Below are 7,425 nucleotides of genomic sequence, written 5' to 3' on the forward strand. Positions count from 1 at the left end.
AATTATCCCTGACCCTGCATCCATCTGACTCCCTGAGTCGATGTCCTGGTCTAACCCAGATCCAACTACCACGGAAGTGCGCATCGCCTCTCCGACTGGGGCAGTCGTTACGACCATTACGGCGCTGTCCATAAACCGAAGTATGTCAGTGCGATAATGGCATGGCACTGTCATACCCAGTTTGGTGGAACTCCCGCGAATACTTTTTTGAGAAGCTCAACCACAACCTCTCGCTCACCCGAGCCTGTAATTGCAACTACGGGCAAATATTTCACCTGACCCTAACGCCCCTGGGACGCGTTAATTCCAGCCCCAATGAAACTTTCCTTCGGATTTGACCAGGCTGATTTCCTGCTGTAATTTCGGCTTGCCTCTACCATAAGTTCAATTCCTTATACGGTGTTCGTTGGATCCATGTCCTAACACCATCTGTCCATCTAGCGATATGGGGAGACGTGTTGAGGTATGAGTTAACCTATCTTTTGCAGAGAATCCCAAAAAACGGTGGCATCACTGACCCTACTTAATTCCAGATTGAGCCACATTTACGGGACACAACTTCCAATTTTCTCCCACTTCAGATTGTTTCATCTACACTTCCATCTTCGCTCGTTGTGACAGCGGCCCACCCAACTGCGCACTGATGATGTCTCCTCGTATGGTAACGAAACGTTTCTTAAGCCAATTGCTAAGCTCGGCGAACAGATCATCAGCCATCTGATCAACAACCAACTGGCCAATTACTCAACCGCCCAAGGTCACTCATGGTCAGCAATGGTTTTTCGGTTTTAGTTCACGTCGCCTATCTTATTCCCCCTGCAGCACTTCGGGGACTGCATTATCGTCAATGTACACTCTGCTTTTCAGATTAAGCATATTTCTTTACTGACAGCTCATGGATTTGTTTAATCGTTCCGCTCAAACTCAAATAAACACCAGGTATACATGATTTGCCAGGGTAGTCAAAGTGTCCATCAGGAACCTCGGATAGTACTCGTCGGCCCCTTACACGCGGCATGGGTTGACCTTGTGCCAGAGTTGATGAATGTGGTAGTGGTCTGGCTACCCAATAAGTTAGATTACCATGAATGTGTGGCAAGGAAATAAAAATAATAACGCTAGATTGTATATACAATTATAAAGAGCTCAGATGGAATAGACTAATAATTGTTACGTTTCAAATAGTACGTCGTTGCCCCAGATCAGCGAATAAACAATAATACGATCATGGTTGTCTAGGGGTCATCTTTTGAACAGTTCTCACATATAATAGATTTCGATGATGGTCTCAAATATTTTGATGCCAGAGTTAGCACACGAGACTCGCGAATGACCGTTCAAGCGCGAGCAAAACCAGAAGAGAGAGTCGGAGCCTATTGCTGCGTATGTGTTGCGCGAAATTGCACATGTGCGCAATCGACAAAATACGTAATGCTATAATGGATTCACAGATTTCACGGATTGACACAGGTTCAAGTCTTTTGCCCAAGTTTCCCGGGTTTCTATTAATCTTGTCGGTCATTGGCTGTCGTTCACCTGATAGCTTTGTCCAATCAGGGCATAAGTAAGAATTAGTTCTCCTTGGAGGCGACGGTTCTTCTGATGAGAGAGATCAAGCATCGCGAGACGCGTTTAGTAATCCACGGATTTGAGGCCGCCAACCATTCTCGTGGCGGCTCTCTGGACACGCTCAATGAGGGTGACGTCTTTCGTGCGTCCTCAGTAGACAGCTTGGTTGGCGTATTCCAGGAGAGGTCTGACGTAGGCCCCATAGAGCTTTGAATGTCCATGCGAGTGATACGGGAGAAGGTGCGTCGGATCATCCGTAAAATGGCGAATGTCTTTTGGGCCGACTTCCCATGATGCAGTGAGAAGAACAGGTTTGTGGAGACCGAGATGAGCAAATCATTTTGCATATATCCTCATGATGTTTTCTGGTCCTTTCTCACCATGCATAAAAAAAGCATTCGCTGAGACTCTTCCAAATGACATATAGAAGCACTTTTCGTAATTCAGAGGAAGGTGCCAGTCCAACGACCACTGGTTAGCAGAGTCTACATCCGTTTGGTGAGCACTGGCATTGGAACTCCCGGGTTTCAAGCCGTTCGCAAAAAGTAAACATGGACTCGCAAGAATGCCTGGGAGGTCGTTGACGTAGATCAGAAGCAGGAGTGGTCCCAAGACGGAGCCTTGAGGAACTCCAATAAAGACGGCGCTGGAGAGGAGTAGGTCAAGTCTGTTCTCACTCGGAATGATCGGTTTGATAGAAACACCTTGATCCAGCGAAGGATTTCCTGTTCAATCCCGTAAGACTCGAGTTTGTGGAGCAGCGGGACGCGTGGGACCCTATCAAATGCTTTTGAGAAGTCGAAAAATATGGCGTCCGATATGCGTCCTTCGTCCTTGGCTTGGGTTAAGCTGTTACACGATCAAGTTTGTCACGCAAGAGCATTGTCGGAGAGCTGGAGATATCAGGTTGCTGGAAGTAAAGTGTTCTAGGATACCTCTAGGATATCCCATCACCCTGCACGGCACGCTAGTGCGCCTTATTGGCCTGTAGCAACTAGGCTATAGTCGGTCACCGGTTTCGTAGATTGGGGTGATAATCGCTTCTTTCCAAGCCGAGGGAAGGCGGCCTTCGTCAAACGACTGACGAAACACCAGGATAATAATAATAATAATATTTATTCCCAACTAGTGGGTAGCATACCGTCGGGCATGATCATAGTATCATAGTCAGAATAAAGGCATGACTTGTGGGGTTTGTGATTAATTGGAAAAGGGAAAGTGACGTAAACAGTAAACATTAATAGAGTAGAGTTCATCACACCTGAGGTGGCATGGGTAAGAATCCAAAATTACAAGGTCTCTTTATGCCCTATGGAGAACATATCACATGGCATGAGATCTGGACGTCAAGGTTTACAAGTGGTGGGCAATGAAAACAATACAAGTGAGGGCATAACAAAGAGCTTCCTGAAAAAAAAAAATCTTCAAAATGCAGGAAGTGTAGGGCCGGAGTAATGGATACGGAGAGGCAGCAGAGCTGCCACGACATGACAGGCAGGTTTGAACCAAAGCCCGGAACCGTCACTAGGGCTTCATGGCTTTGGGCTATGGCGCATGGCGGATGGCCACGGAAAGCTATGTGGGGGTGGGGTAGTGGGGTAAAAATGTATTACGGACAAATGGTAGCAGGAAACGCAGAATTACAGTGTGCAGTGAAGCTTATGCGACTCACTAGTGTTGCAGATGAAGCAGGGTCGAGTGCAAAAGCTACTTGGAAAACGAGTTCATGCAAACTAAGCAATAATTGACTCAGTTGGTGAGGAGTACGAGGTGTGTAACGAGGAGGTAGTCACCGAAGATACAGACATGCATAGCGTGGTCTGACTTCATATACCAGTGCTTGGTCACTCGTAGGGTCTTTGTTCGCATCCCCTAAAGAAAATGCGGACAACTTGTTTCGGCGGCGATATCTCGTGTAGTTGAACAGCACAGCTTCGTTTTTACGGACAAAGTCCAGAATGGTGGCCTGTTATCATATGTTCCACTTACGGATTTCTGATTTACAGCGCCTTCAAACTTTATGAAAAGTGAGCTCAGCTTCTGCGTCTGGTGTTGTAGACTTCTTGGAAAACTTGCGAACCATTTTCCAGAAGACGCCGAATTCTTTAACGTTGCTTGCGGGTCATCCGACTGCTTGCCGTTTTTTCAGAAAGAGCATCCCTTCAGCCAGATAAACGTTTTAGCAATGGTTCTAATTATGTCCCCCACTAAAGCTCGTCGTAGATTGACTTGTTCAAGAAAGACTCCCATCCATGTTTGAGGTTCGGGATCTCCGGCATGATAGCAGATGAAAACGATGGCCGGCTCAGAGTGGTCCCTATGTCACGGTGAGCGTTAATTATCACCGTATCAACAAAGTGCCTTTCGTTGGCGGTATCCAAATCCAGTAGGAGTGTTATGTGGCCTGCGTGGTGGGTACAGCGACCTGTGGGATCCAAGTGTTGAATTGGACGACATCAATCAATGCCGCCGAAGATAGTCCACTAGACTCGAGCGCTGGAGCTCCGTTCAGTCAGTTCACCAGCAGCAGAAGATAAGTAGAGCGGTGGGAGAAGGATAGTTGTGGAAGGGATTGTATGAGGAATTAATCATCTCTATGGGGATTCCTGGAGCAACGGTTTACCACACCGAGAATGAGCATCGGACAGGTGTAGTGGGATTTGGATGCACAGTCCTTGCACAAAGGTGCAAGAGTGGTATCAGAGAGGACAATCTGGATGGACTGGCTGCGTGTAAGTGCAAAAGCAAAGCCACCTGCCTTCTTATTTTCTGAGTGAGCTCGAAACCGGAGAGACTTTCACCGATATATCTGCGTCAGAGGCCTCAGGTTTGAGCCAGGAGTCTGTGAGTGCGATTGTGGACATCCGTTTGCGAGGTTGAGAGTTTATATTTGGTCTAGCCTCTGTTACAAAGGCGTTCTTATGCAGCAGACGCTGTAAGAGAGCTAGATTCAATTTTAGCCGTCTGAGCCATATTTGTTCAAGGCCAATTATTTGGTAGCGGGAGCGGTAAAAGGAGGGGTTTGACCGAGAAAGGAGCTTTTTCGTAAATGAGCGTTGGACAATTTCAAGTGCGAGTCTGCAAATTTGGGTATTAAGGGAGGAAAATGCGGGACAGAATTCCACGATTGGTCTTATGCATAGCTTAAAGATTGCAACGACTGTTTCAAGAAGGTGGCAGTAGCGCAATATTAAAAAACGGACCCTGCGTGCTCTTGCGGCCTGAAACTGCACATGGTGTGAGAAGCTAAAGGTACGCGAGTATCTCAGGCCGAGATCTTTGATCTCTGTGAAATAGGTGATAGGATTCCCAATAATTATGAAGGCGCCAGGAAGTTATACAGGATTTTGTGGAGAAAAAGCTTACGCCAGATTTGTTTTACCAGCGAGTCAGTGAATCTAAGTCTTGCTTAATCTGGTAAAAAACAAGGGCTTTTGCAGAGGGGAATAATAATAATGTTAATAATGTTCATTTCCCAACTTGTGGGCGGCATACCCTCGGGCATGATCATGCGTTTACAGTCAGAACGGGGCATGTGACTGGGGGATTTGCGGCTAGTGTGGAATCCGCGAAATGGGGAGAACGTTAAGAACAGTGAGGAGTATTCGACGAAATAGTGATAACAGGTTTCTTTCGCAACTTGCACGGAACAATGGGCATGAGGTCAAACTAATTCAAAGACTCAGTCGGTTGGAATGAACTAAAACTGGATCCTGGCGCGCGGTAGGTTCGAAACCGGTTTCGATATGCCCTCGTGGAAATTCGTGAAATTTTTTTTCGTTTTTCAATCTATTCACAGAGTACACACGAGCAATTGTTGAATTTTATTACTCTAACAAAACATTTGAGCAATAACCCTTTATATTTTGCGCACACTTCCTATTTTACATCTAGTCCGAAACATGACATCAATTCATGCCGATTGCCCTCCGCAGCCATTGATAGATCAGGCGCCTATCTGAGGATCGTTCGCTAGACGCGCGTAAGCCTGGTCACAACAGGTCAGGAGTAGAAGCACGAAACAGGCTTCAACCGGGCAACAAACCAGACGACCCCAAACTCGTGAGCAAGCCGATTGTGGTCATATCCCCCTGTGCTCCCGAATGCAGGCCGACGAACCGAGCTGCGTCTCCGGACAGCAGTTTTTATTCGACCACCACAGGACTCTCGCCCACCAAAGGCAGGGACGCCCTGGAGGAGGCAAACCCCACATGACCGGTCACTCAACTTTCGGCTCCTCCCTCGGAGGTAGCAGAGGCAGTGTTGAAATGCTTGTACACAAACTGCCTCAGCCCTTTCAACAAACTCGACGATGTTAAACAGTCAGCTTGCCTTGAACAACCGTCAATAATCAAACTCACAGAGACCTGGCTCACATCAGATGTCTCTGACGCAGAGATCTCGATAGACGGTTACTTTATTTTTCGAGCTGACTCAAAACGAGGGAGGGCTGGTGGGGTTGCGGCCCTACGAATTACGATTGACCTCCCTGACAAAACCCCCGCACCATTTTGCGATGCACTGTGGGTCCATACCACGCTGCGCGGGTCCGATTCTCACCTTCTCGGCGTGATCTACGGTAGCCCTTCGAGTGACCCTGAAGATGACCGATTCCTTATACAAACCCTTGAGCAACTCACCTTAAACTACCACCTCACTCATCTCCTACTGGAAGGTGACTTCAACGCCCCAAAGGCCCCCTGGATGGAACTCCAGCGCGTCGAATCAGGCGGAGCTTTGCAGCGGCGCTGTTAGAAGTCGTTCAACAGAGCGCTTAGATCCAACATATCGCCGTACCCACCAGATACCGCGCAGGCCAACTACCATCCCTCCTGGATTTTGGTCATCACCAACGAAAGACACTTCGTTGATCAGGTAACAATTAACGCTCCACTGGGACATAGTGATCACTGTGTGCTGACCTTTGATTTCATCTCCTATTGGACCAGAAATCCCAAACCTAAAACGTGGTTTCGAGACTCCTGCCGTGCAGGCCTCTCAGGAACGCGTATCTTTCTTGAACGAGTCACACTAAGACCAGCTCCAGTGGAAGAACTATATAGGACCATTGCCCAGAAAGTCCACGAGGCTGACGCGACATTCGTCCCAAGAAGACCGGCACGCAGTCGGATGAACCGCAAGCTGCCAAAAAGGATTCGGCGACTTCTGGAAAAAAGATCCCAACTCTTTTTCAAAAAGTTGACCACAGGGGACACAGAAGATGAGCTGGCATTTCGTAAAATGCGGAATCGTTGTAAGTCAGAAATCCGCCAATGGAACATACGAAAACAAGCCACCATTCTGGACCTCGCTCGAAAAAACAAAAACGTACTGTTCAAGTACATGAGACAACGCCGCAGAAACAAGCCATCTGCGTTCTCCTTGAGGGACAGAAACGGAGAACCGACGAATGACACAACAGTGGTATCTGAGGCTTACAGAGAACACTATGCGTGTCTACACTCAGCCCCAGCGTCCTCGTCACATCCACTCTTGTCAAGGAGAAACTACGAACAGCCCCTAACCGACTTGGTCTTCACGGTGGAGGACATTCGTCAACTCTTGCACAAAACCAACCCATTCTGCGCGCTGGGGCCCGACGAGGTCCATCCAAGGATCCTGAAAGAAACGTCCTCCACACCGGCAAATCATCTCCACCTAGTGTTTTGCCAGTCGCTTGACGAAGGCCCTCTGCTTGGAAGGAAGCGATTGTCACGCCAATCTACAAAACTGGTGACCGACTATCGCCTGGCAGCTATAGGCCGATAAGCCTCACTGGCGTGCCGTGCAAAGTGATGGAACGCATTCTGAAGCGAGCCATCCTAGATCACCTTACTTCCAGCAATCTGATATCTC

Source organism: Opisthorchis viverrini (assembly GCF_000715545.1).
Source record: "Opisthorchis viverrini unplaced genomic scaffold opera_v5_388, whole genome shotgun sequence".
Classification (NCBI taxonomy): domain Eukaryota; kingdom Metazoa; phylum Platyhelminthes; class Trematoda; order Opisthorchiida; family Opisthorchiidae; genus Opisthorchis; species Opisthorchis viverrini.